Here is a 13,520-nt window from a genome sequence, read left to right on the forward strand (position 1 = left end):
TTTGTGTTCTATCAGTCACGTGACCAGAGGCCATTCACAAAGCCATTGAGAAATGACGCCTACGAGAGAAAGGATTTTTGAGGCAAAGTATTCAAAGGATTACGGTATGCCAAGTGAACAAACGTAGTTATTGCACGTTTTTCAGTGCGCGCAGATAACCGACCCAAAATAGAATATATTTGTCGTAAACGGTAACGTCACAATACTACGATTTAACAGGGAATCACAAAACTATCTCGGTCCAAACGAAAGAAAATAAGCGTTATTTACATAAAACAAGCACATAATATTACAATGTGGGATATATTTGTCGCTAGAAATGTGATCAAAAGCCAATAAAGTCATTTAAAAAAAACCACAATTTGGAGTGGATTTATGGGCGGCAGGGCAAAATCTGCCGGAATGCTAATGTGATATTTCTCGAAAAAGAACTCGCCTCTACAGATAAACAGGCCTTTGTTTGTATCAGAGTCACTATTCACAGCTTGGTGATACATTTCGTGATAAATGATAGGTGTTCGGCGAGAAAAACAACCGGCATTGATTTTCAGACGGCGATGTTTTTTTTTAATCAGTTACTACCGGTTCTCTCTGTGCAGCGGCGAGCTGGAAGGATATCCGCGATGAAAGCAGGTCGGTGGGGAAGGAGGACACGGTGCCTCTCAGACTGCTCTACAGCAGACACAACCACAGCCAGATCGGCCAGGATGAGCTCAGCACCAGGGTGAAAGGAAGCGCAGCATCCACACAGGTAAACAAGGTGTGTTTCTGCACCAGCCATTGCCACGTTCCAACATTGTTAGTGTCTGCATTCATCCAAGGAATGTAAAGCTATTAAACAAGATCATTCTTCTTCTCCGGACGGACATGCCACTATTGCAGCATCACTGAGTGAAGTAATTCACAGAGAAGTTATACAACAAATAAACCATGACCAAACTATGGCAAAAATAACCTTTCACTTTCTTTGATCGTGTCTAACAAAGCAAAGTGTCTCACAAAGTTATCAGAGACTCAAATGGCTCTGCATCCGAATTAAGGGTTTGAATCTGTTTGAATCTGTCTTGAATCTGTCTCTTTTTGGGCCAGAATTCTGAGTAAATATTCCTGGGAAAATTAAGCAACTTCTTGGAATTGACTCATGGATATTTGGATGCCTGCCATTTGTTTTGCAACCGATCACGTTCACTTTTTAAGATCCCCTTTTCGCTCCTCAAATATATTGAATGAATCACATCGTCTTTTGCACCTGCACGTCACTAACATGCTGGTGCTTGACCTCAGCTTGCTTGCACCGTCACTTGAAATTACTGCATTTAATAAAAACAAGAGAAAAGAAACGCCCTTTAAACTTGACTGTAGCTTGCTGAATAAACGCATCCAACATCCGCACTGGTGGATGCATTTAGACAATCATCAGCAGGTCATTTGGTCGATGCTGAGCCAGGATAATTAATAATTTAGCGATAACTTCCTTGGAGAAACATCTCACCCGTCCAGCTGGAGTTGCTGTCCTGGCAGCTGCCTCACTGTCCAGCTCATATTTGATGTCATAGCAGTGTTTCTGTGAATGAAGATGTACTGCCAGTGTCCAGCTGAATCAGGTGTAACTGGATCACACGTCACCATCTTTGTATCTGCGGCCAATTTAAGCGCAGAAAAACAAGGCGTTTGACAAATTTTATTGATGGTAAAGGCATAAAGGGAAATTTTAGGCGTGTTTTCCTTCTCCCATAGCTATTAATAGTAATATTGAAATGTTTATTTTTATCTTTGCTGAAGGGGACCCCACATATGACCTTGAAATGAATAAGGATCGGGCATGCGCATGATGTAACTTACTGAAATTCAGTGACCGTTTTCTCCCACCAACTTTCATCTATTTGAAAACCTGATTCCCTGTTGTATGCTCCTCTCGTTTTTGACCTCAATCTCATTAATATATTTCAGAAACAATTCTCTTCTAGGGCTGAGTAGATTGTTGCTGAGTCAGGAGGTAGAGAAGGAAACCTGTGAAAGTTTTTATTTTTTTATTTATTTTAGACAAAATATATGATTTGATATTGTTTTGAGAGACTATTGTACGAGCGTGACAAGCATTTCTCCAAGTAAGAGGGAGGAAACACACGATTCTCTTTTTGGGCCAGAATTCTGAGTAAATATTCCTGAGAAAATTAAGCAAGTGGCTGAATTATATTTACAGCGCTTCTGAAATTGGGAGCAAACTTTAATAGCATGGAACGTAACCTTGGGATTCTTGACATTGGTAGGTCTTTTCATAGGCAGTGAGGAATATACCGGAGCATTAATAGAGGATGAGCATGAAAACATTTCCAGTTTGGACTAAGGTAAACATCAGTAAGACAGCAGATTTTATGAATATAAGAGGCTCAATAATAAAACTGTTTTGAATTTACACTTATGGAGTAACGATCTGCTGACCCGAGGAGACTTCCCACTCCAAACAAAATCACTTTTTTTTTTTTCTTTTTAAATTTCTCCACCTCTGAAGGTCAGATTTGACTAGAGTCGTGCGTGAAGGTAAAGGTAGATTTATTGTCAATTCTGCCATATGCATTACATATCAAGGATTGAAATGTGCAGCCACATGAACGCAGAGAGATTTAAAACAAGATTCTTTAAATCAAAGTGCAGGTTCTTGAAGCCTACCCCTTTTAATTGGATGACATATGCTTTTCTCATTTTTGACCCTATATCCTGAAAACATGAATAATAATTCACTATTGTTATGCATGATGCCTTTAAACCCTAGAGATGAGCTCTGTGTGACTCTGCTAAAGACTTAATGCCCAAGTGGTTTCCATAATACCTGTTATGAAGACCCTCCAATATTTATAACGTACAGAACATTAAGAATCACCCGTTATAATGTACTTAAAATTAAATAATGTATAATCAAAAAACATGTTTTATTAGTGCATAATTTACATTTTCCCTTTGGTTTCCTTGTTTATACATTCTGTTTATAATATGCTAATGATAATGCTAATAACAGACATATGTAGATCGTAGTTATGAGAACACAGAAGTGTAAGAGCTGTTGCCACGAAAGAGCATTACAAGGGTACTGTGCTATAAAACGGTTATTATTCATGATGCTAATGTCGAATCAGCGTAGCATTTTTGTGTGGTCATCTTTGCTAAGTATGGAAGTCAAAAGTCGTGGGACAACCTGGGAGTAAGTTCAGGTGGTCATGGAAAACTGGACAGGAAGTTAATATACTGTAGGATTTCACAGCTTCTATTGACTGAATTGACTGATCTGCATCTTGTGACATTTATGAGACATTTATCTGAGAAACTTAAGGGAAATCAAACATATGCAGTGGCAGGAAGTAGCAATGAAAGCAATCGTGAAGCTATTTAGTGAAATCTCGCAGAAAAGCATTTCCCCCTGTGCTGTTTTGTTGGTGTAATGTTGAGAAGAGGACAGCATGTTCCTGGAGGCTTCAAAAGCTCCCAGAGGCTCTTTGACTGTGTGTGTGATTGCAATGGCAACGATCTTGAATCCACTTCGTGGGGACTGTCTTTCCTTATTTTATACTGAACAACAAGCACGGCTCTATTTACTGTTTCGTTCAAATGAAACACAACATACCAGGGCCCATCACTGTGTTCTGAAACCTCCTTTGAGTTGGGTCTGTTTCAAGCACTGAGTCAATAAGCGTCATGCAATCTTGAGCTGCGTTTTTAATGTGTGCAGTTTTGGCGCGTGTTGCTCGCTCGGTGCCCAGAGAGTACAGAGAGCTGCAGATGGTAACAGGCAGGGAGGTGGGAAACCTTTGTCTCTCTTGCACCTCAGACTGTGCTGAAACCTGATTTGTAAACATGCTCACAGGAACCATCTGCCGCTGAGTTCATGTTTTCCTCTGCATTTTTTGATTTGGGATTCTATAAATAGACAGAGAGATGAAGGAGACCACTATATGTCAAATCTGTATGATTGATGGCCCCCGGGAGTAATAAAACCCTCCCCTTCCGGAAGTAATAAACCCCACCCCTTTTTATATCAAAAAGAATAATTACCCTCCCCATTTTTATATCAACAGGAAATTAAAATAATGAAGGTCCAAGGGGTAGCTTCACCCTTGTGTGATGCAGGGGGTGGGGGTCAGCTACATCCTCACAGACGCAAGGGTCAGTCAGGGTCAGCGGGAGGGTGGGTGTGTGATGAGACACCGGGAGGATTACCTTAGGGGTGTGGGTAAAAAAAAAAGGGGTAAAACAAAAAGAAAGAAATACTTTTAGTTTTCAGCATGAGTCAATGTTTGAACTGTTTCTGCATTGCAGGCTAAATAATCAAAACACATTAGTAGCTACAATATTATTTCGGGTTTAAACATTTTAGAAGTTATTTGACATCTTATGAAGAAGTTTTTCATTCTTGAAATATTTCTTAAAGATAAGACAGTAGAAAGAAAACACTTTTTAGTCTTCACTAATAGTTCAAACGACGCAGCTACCCAACTCATGCACCATTTTTCAAAATGCGTTTAAACAGATAATTTGTACTTGTTTGAGAAATACTTTTAGTTTTCAGAATAGAACAAAAGAAAGAAATACTTTTAGTTTTCAGAAAATAAGGTTGAGTGAACAAGGATAAAACAAAAGAAAGAAATACTTTTAGTTTTCAGAAAATAAGGTTGAGTCAACAAGGATAAAACAAAAGAAAGAAATACTTTAGTTTTCAGCATTAGTTCAAATGACACAGCTATTCAACTCATATGAGTTTCTGTTGAATCAGTCTATTTAATTTTACACCCTGTGTGAGTTTGAAACGATGCAATTTTACTTACTCAGGAAATACTTAAAAAAGGGTTAACCGGGGGGTGTCAACAGGCATTATGCCTGACTCTTTCTCAGACACCGAAACATACCACATTTTACATCAGTTCCGGGGTAACCTTCGCTGTTGACCAGACCTTCCAGAACTTCATCCTCCTTTCCAAAAGGACTCCAGACTACCCATGGATGCCTCTTCCTCTGCACGTCGTAGGTGAATATTTATCTGTCTATCTATCCATCTATCTATATCTATACAGTATACATATAAGTATATACATATATGTGTATCTATGTATTTACATTTACATATATAAGTATAATAAAAACGTTACGCCATGTTTATCACGTACCATGTCTCTTTTCATTGACAGACGTCGTCACTCATCTGTGTGACGTTCATTTAACGCAGAGTGATACTGGTAAAAATATTGAATTATTTTATAATTCGTTGTTAATATCTCTATTATGTGTTACAACAGCCGCACTTCTATTTTTCAGATATTATCGCCTCCGCGAATAACTTCCCGGAGACGCTGATCGGCGCTGAGGAGCTTGAGCGGTTAATGCGTGTAACTTTTGAAGACGGAGATGCCCGTGCGGATCTGTCGGCTGTGAATCCGAGAGCGAGTCTTCAAGACAGCGGCACCGAGGCTCAGAACACGCCGTGTATTATAATAATCGACAGCGAGGACGAGTTCGTCCCGGGCCGAGTACAGGAAATCGAGCGAAGGGGAGTAACCAACGCTCTCTGAGCCGTAAGCGACGGTATAATTCGGCACGGAAGACAGGACCGACGCGAGTCATTGGTGAGAAGGAGACAGCGATTCTAATCATAATTACGATAACTAGGTAAAGAATAGCGGTATTTATTAAGTGTATATACATGCGTATGTGTGTGTGTGTGTTTGTGCATGAAAAGATCACCCGGAACCCGGAAATCAGACACGACCGGGAAGTCATCCAGACCCTGTGGATGCTGATCATTCATTGAACGGGTCGCTCCAACTGTTCAACGGTGAGAGCAAAACATTCAGTTCAATAAAAAAAAAGTATTTTAACCACAGTCTGTCGATGTATTTTATATTTAACTACCTATGTTTTTTGTTTTATTCAACGCCTGTGCGTATGAAAACAGACGCCTCAGCTGATAGGAGGTGGGAAAAAACATTTTGGAGTGATAGTTTACGTTTCACTGCTGTATTTATTTATTTATTTTTTCACATGAAAACAGATACAAAGACAACGAGCACGCCACACCTTCTACCTGTCGCTTCAACACCAACACCAACACCAACGTTTGGTAAGATACGAATCTCAATTTTTTTTCAACACATCTCTACCGTTCAGTATCAGTTGAATGGTTGTATGTTCGCTATTGTGTGTGTGTGTGTGTGTGTGTGTGCGCGTACGTGCGTACGTACGTGCGTGCGTGTGTGCGTGTGTGTGTGTGTGCGTGTGTGTGTGTTTTATCTGTAATGCGGTTTGTCTATGTTCCGGCTATGTGCTTTTAGACGGTGTCATTTTACTATTGAAGGTGTTTGAGTAACTGTTGCTGCTAAGCGTCATTGTGATTTTACTACTATGCTTTAACGACGACGGACACTAGAGGTCGCGATTACTATTTCACACTATGCTTTAACGACGGCGGCCACGTGAGGTCGTGATTACTATTTCACACTATGCTTTAACGACGGCGGCCACTAGAGGTCGTGATTTTACTAATTGTAATGTGCTTTAACGACGACGGCCGCTAGAGGTCGTGATTTTACTAATTGTAATGTGCTTTAACGACGGCGGCCACTAGAGGTCGTGATTTTACTAACTGTAATGTGCTTGAACGACGGCGTCCACTAGAGGTCGTGATTTTACTAACTGTAATGTGGTTTAACGACGGCGTCCACTAGAGGTCGTGATTTCACTAACTCTAATGTGGTTTAACGACGGCGGCCGCTAGAGGTCGGGATTTTACTAATTGTAATGTGCTTTAACGACGGCGGCCACTAGAGGTCGTGATTTTACTAACTGTTATGTGCTTTAACGACGGCGGCCACTAGAGGTCGTGATTTTACTTATTGTAATGTGCTTTAACGACGGCGGCCACTAGAGGTCGTGATTTTACTAACTGTAATGTGCTTTAACGACGGCGTCCACTAGAGGTCGTGATTTTACTAACTGTAATGTGGTTTAACGACGGCGGCCGCTAGAGGTCGTGATTTTACTAATTGTAATGTGCTTTAACGACGGCGGCCGCTAGAGGTCGTGATTTTACTAACTGTAATGTGCTTTAACGACGGCGGCCACTAGAGGTCGTGATTTTACTAATTGTAATGTGGTTTAACGACGGCGTCCACTAGAGGTCGTGATTTTACTAACTGTAATGTCGTTTAACGACGGCGGCCGCTAGAGGTCGTGATTTTACTAACTGTAATGTGGTTTAACGACGGCGTCCACTAGAGGTCGTGATTTTACTAACTGTAATGTGGTTTAACGACGGCGGCCGCTAGAGGTCGTGATTTTACTAATTGTAATGTGCTTTAACGACGGCGGCCACTAGAGGTCGTGATTTTACTTATTGTAAAGTGGTTTAATGACAGTATACACTAGTGATTTACTATTTGTTTTTACGCTTTAAATGTTGATCCTTAGTAGATCCCTACATTTACACTCTGTTTATATTAATATCATATTAACTGCTATCCGAGGTCTTGCTTCTCGATTGTATTTACATTTGTGTTGTTGTCGGTATTCTGTTTCAGCTCTCCCCTCCGGGTCTTGGCCTTTGTGGGAGACATCGACGCCGGTTTCCTCAGTACCTCTGGATCTACTATCCGGACCGTTCCCTGCTGAAGACTCGGCGTCGGCATCTGGGCTATCCGCACCTCCACAGCCACCGTCGCCGACACCATCAGCACCGCCAGCAACCACAGACAAGCCGCGGACATCGCCCCGGATACCAAAACAAAAAGAAAGAAATACTTTTCGTTTTCAGCATTAGTCAATGTTTGAACTGTTTCTGCATTGTAGGCTAAATAACGACGGCGGCCGCTAGAGGTCGTGATTTTACTAATTGTAATGTGCTTTAACGACGGCGGCCACTAGAGGTCGTGATTTTACTAACTGTAATGTGCTTTAACGACGGCGGCCACTAGAGGTCGTGATTTTACTAACTGTAATGTGGTTTAACGACGGCGGCCGCTAGAGGTCGTGATTTTACTAATTGTAATGTGCTTTAACGACGGCGGCCACTAGAGGTCGTGATTTTACTAACTGTTATGTGCTTTAACGACGGCGGCCACTAGAGGTCGTGATTTTACTAATTGTAATGTGCTTTAACGACGGCGGCCACTAGAGGTCGTGATTTTACTAATTGTAATGTGCTTTTAACGACGGCGGCCACTAGAGGTCGTGATTTTACTAACTGTAATGTGGTTTGACGACGGCGGCCGCTAGAGGTCGTGATTTTACTAATTGTAATGTGCTTTAACGACGGCGGCCACTAGAGGTTGTGATTTTACTAACTGTAATGTGCTTTAACGACGGCGGCCGCTAGAGGTCGGGATTTTACTAATTGTAATGTGCTTTAACGACGGCGGCCACTAGAGGTCGTGATTTTACTAACTGTAATGTGGTTTGACGACGGCGGCCGCTAGAGGTCGTGATTTTACTAATTGTAATGTGCTTTAACGACGGCGGCCACTAGAGGTTGTGATTTTACTAACTGTAATGTGCTTTAACGACGGCGGCCGCTAGAGGTCGTGATTTTACTAACTGTAATGTGGTTTAACGACGGCGTCCACTAGAGGTCGTGATTTTACTAATTGTAATGTGCTTTAACGACGGCGGCCACTAGAGGTCGTGATTTTACTTATTGTAAAGTGGTTTAATGACAGTATACACTAGTGATTTACTATTTGTTTTTACGCTTTAAATGTTGATCCTTAGTAGATCCCTACATTTACACTCTGTTTATATTAATATCATATTAACTGCTATCCGAGGTCTTGCTTCGAGATTGTATTTACATTTGTATTGTTGTCGGTATTCTGTTTCAGCTCTCCCCTCTGGTTCTTGGCCTTTGTGGGAGACATCGACGCCGGTTTCCTCAGTACCTCTGGATCTACTATCCGGACCTCCACAGCCACCGTCGCCGACACCATCAGCACCGCCAGCAACCACAGACAAGCCGCGGACATCGCCACGGATACCAAAACAAAAAGAAAGAAATACTTTTCGTTTTCAGCATTAGTCAATGTTTGAACTGTTTCTGCATTGTAGGCTAAATAACGACGGCGGCCACTAGAGGTCGTGATTTTACTAATGTAATGTGCTTTAACGACGGCGGCCACTAGAGGTCGTGATTTTACTAACTGTAATGTGGTTTAACGACGGCGGCCGCTAGAGGTCGTGATTTTACTAATTGTAATGTGCTTTAACGACGGCGGCCACTAGAGGTCGTGATTTTACTAACTGTTATGTGCTCTAACGACGGCGGCCACTAGAGGTCGTGATTTTACTAACTGTAATGTGCTTTAACGACGGCGGCCGCTAGAGGTCGTGATTTTACTAATTGTAATGTGGTTTAACGACGGCGTCCACTAGAGGTCGTGATTTTACTAACTGTAATGTGCTTTAACGACGGCGGCCACTAGAGGTCGTGATTTTACTAATTTTAATGTGCTTTAACGACGGCGGCCACTAGAGGTCGTGATTTTACTAACTGTAATGTGCTTTAACGACGGCGGCCACTAGAGGTCGTGATTTTACTAACTGTAATGTGGTTTAACGACGGCGTCCACTAGAGGTCGTGATTTTACTTATTGTAAAGTGGTTTAATGACAGTATACACTAGTGATTTACTATTTGTTTTTACGCTTTAAATGTTGATCCTTAGTAGATCCCTACATTTATTTATTAATTTATTTATTATTTTATTTTATTATTATTTATTTATTTACTATTTTTAAAAAAAAATTTTTAATTTTTTTTTTTTTTTTTTTTTTTACTGCTCTTCACTATTTGCTTCTGTTGTGATGATGGTTCTGCCCATGAGTATCGATATGGATGCTACACGTGTTGTTGTCTTATTATAGCCATCGCTAGAAAACAACACGGCTCTACACCGGTTATATGATTACGTAATTTTGTTTTTCCGCAGGTCGTATTTTTTCATATTGTACTAGGGTTATTTTCATACTACTCTGTTTATATTAATATCATATTAACTGCTATCCGAGGTCTTGCTTCTAGATTGTATTTACATTTGTATTGTTGTCGGTATTCTGTTTCAGCTCTCCCCTCTGGTTCTTGGCCTTTGTGGGAGACATCGACGTCGGTTTCCTCAGTACCTCTGGATCTACTATCCGGACCGTTCCCTGCTGAAGACTCGATGTCGGCATCTGGGCTATCCGCACCTCCACAGCCACCGTCGCCGACACCATCAGCACTGCCAGCAACCACAGACAAGCCGCGGACATCGCCCCGGATACCAACGTCGACTTGCCCCGCATCACCCCCTGACCAAACCCCGCCTCTACCCCCAGCCCCCGAGCGCTCTGTCGCAGCTACCCAAGACAGACCCCGCTCTCCAGCGTCGCCGACCCTATAGCGTTCTATGATGCAACGGCTGTAAAACAACAGCTCGAATGCAGAGTATGTACGCTTGAACGACGTCTTCATCAGAGTGAAATACAGTGTCGTCGTCTAGCCCGGCAAGCACGTCAAGCACGTAGATACCGTCGTTTGGTGAGAAATCTACGTGAAGGTAAGATTAACAACTATTTCAATGAGTAATCAGCTGGGGTGCATATGTCTTATATATTATTACCGTTGTTACAGAACTCATCGTTAAGGACGTCACAAATAAAGCTCTGGTGTCTGAAGTTCTGAGGCTCCTAAAACGTCAAGGACCTGGTGGTAACAGACGTCGTGGACTGATCTGACTGAAGTTCAACCACAGTAAGGTCCATTTGGAGCCTCATTATTTAAAAGCAGTGCTGGGTGATTGGGGTTTGAGGTTGCTGTTGCACCGCGGGTGATTGTGTTTTGAGATTGTTGTTACACCACGGGGTTTGTGTTTTGAGACTGTTGTTTTGTTTATTAAATTTTTTAAATTATTATTTTATAACCAGCACACTACACCACACCTCATTGACCAGAGTGCCTCGTCAACACGTATGTTTCTGTCTGACTTGTTTGACGACATGTCTGAGGAGGATGTAGTGCAGGTCTATGATCCGTGTATAAACGAAAACATGGAGTCAATTTTTTTCGGTGAGAGAGAGGGTAACCGAATTTTAAATATGGTTCCTGCATCATCCCGCGAGGGTAGAGCCGATACCTCTTTAGACAACGAGGATTGGTTAGAAAGGTTTGTTGATAATCTGCAGACGACTGATTCAGGGACACCTGCTCTTGACCCTCTGGTAGATGTGTCTGACTCTAACTGTAGCGATGACAATGTTGATGATGGCGGTGATTCGGTTCAGGAAGGAAGTTGTGTTGGAGGTACCGGTATTGAATCCGAAGTCATAGAGCCTTTTAACACCGATAGGATAAGAAGGGTGCTAAAACGACCTGTTGTACCGGACACTCCTGATTTAGCTACTTTCTACAGAGGTTTGATGCAACAGGTCAGGGAGTTGGCTGATGAAGCGCAGAGACTGGCAGATCGAGAGGATGTGGTTCAGCTTGAAGTGGTAGGCGTAGATGTTCAAGAACACGTTAATGTTGTGGTTGAAGGCGACGGCGGGAATATCTTCCCTGCTTTTGAGGACCTCCTTAGCAACACAGTGCAATCTGACAGAGTCATCGCTATGGGTAAGAGAATTGAATTAACGGTCCAAATTGTACATAACCCTCGAGGAGGCGCTAAACGCAAGCTCGAGAAGACGCTGGATGCCGAAATTATTGGTAAAAAAAGACGACATCTCGCAATCAGCCTTTCTTGTCTCCTTAATCCTAACCGTGCGTATCAAGATTGTGTTGAGTTGGGGAGGAAATTACAAAACAAAGCTGGTTTAGATTCTCAAACACCTATCACATTCACAGATATACCACTGTTTGAACGGATAGTGAGGCGTAAAATTGTTGTGTTTCATAAAACGACAGCAAACCAGCCATTAGCGCATTATGCCACCGGTTTTGCTGATGGTTCGGAGCCCTTATACTTGTTTCTACTTCAGGGACACTATTATGGGGTGAAGAACCCAAAAGGTTTTTTAGGAACACATTACTTTTGTGTCAGCTGTCATAAAGGGTATGAAGATAAATCAAAACACATATGCAAAGGTCACTGTAGCGTTTGTCACGATCCTGTTTGCTCTACAGAGGTCCCAGACCCTGTAACTTGTGACGACTGTCGCAGGGTTTGTAGAACACCTTCCTGCGTTGCGAGACACAAAGAGATCGGCGCTAACGGCTCGAGTCTCTGCCAGAGATACAAAAAATGTGAAAAATGCGGAAGGTGCCGGTATATCCCATTGCTGCGTTGTGCTTAAATGTAACATCTGCGGTGTAAAATTATCGTCGACTAACGAGGTCCATCAGTGCTACATTCAAACCGTCGCCAGGAAGACTGAGCATCCTGATCTGTTTTTTTATGATTTTGAAACGTTTACAGACGACCAAGGTAGACATGTCCCTTTTTTAGTGTGTGTAAAGACGCAGAGAGGTGAAGAACGGGTGTTTTATGGTCTCGACTGTGTTCGAGCGTTTCTTTTATATTTCAGAAAGAACCGGTTTAGAGGCTGTGTTTTTGTTGCGCATAATGCCAGGGGTTTTGACAGCGTCATTGTCTTGAGAGGTATGCTTGATGAAGGGTTAATACCTAAGAGGATAATCATGACTGGTAGTAAGATACTTTGTCTTGAGGATCCTCACTACAAGCTAAAATTCATCGACTCTCTCTCATTCCTAACCATGCGACTCAGCTCCATGCCTAAAGCTCTCGGTTTCACCGACCAATGCAAGGGTTTTTTTCCACACAAGTTTAGCTCAAAAGATCATCTGCATTACATAGGGACCTATCCTCCTCTCTCAGACTACGGCGTTGAGGACATGTCAGACCCTGAACAGAGAGATTTTTACAGCTGGTATGAATCTGTGTGTAGGAATTCTTTCAATTTCAGGAGTGAAGCTATTCACTATTGCAAAAACGATGTTGACATTCTGGCCAGAGGATGCATGATATTTAGAGAGGAGTTTTTTAAAGAAACAGGTGTTGATGCGCTCTCATCCGTAACAATCGCCTCTGCGTGTATGGCTGTTTTCAGGACCAACTTTTTAAAACCAGACACATTAGCCATACCCTGTCCCAACAATTATGTAACAAGCGGTAACAAGAGGTTCTCAGATGCTTCCATCCAGTGGTTGCAATGGGAATCACACAGACAGGGCATTTTCATACAACATGCCTTGAACCATGGGGAGATGGCGTTTGGCCAGTGTTTTGTTGACGGTTATGCTGAAGTTGACGGTGTTAAGCAGGTCTGGGAGTTTTACGGCTGTTTCTTTCACGGCTGTCCTTCATGTGTTGACCCTCAAGCCGTCTGCCCATTAAGAGGTAGACCATATGGCGAATTCTACTCTGCTACAATGGAGAGAGAGCAGATGTTAAAGTCTAATCACGAGGTGCGTCTTATTACCATCTGGGAACACGAATGGCGTTCTCTTCGACAATCGTGTGATGATCTCAGAGATTTTCTCTTAGATTTTGA

Source organism: Synchiropus splendidus, chromosome 15 (genome assembly GCF_027744825.2).
Source record: "Synchiropus splendidus isolate RoL2022-P1 chromosome 15, RoL_Sspl_1.0, whole genome shotgun sequence".
NCBI lineage: Eukaryota > Metazoa > Chordata > Actinopteri > Syngnathiformes > Callionymidae > Synchiropus > Synchiropus splendidus.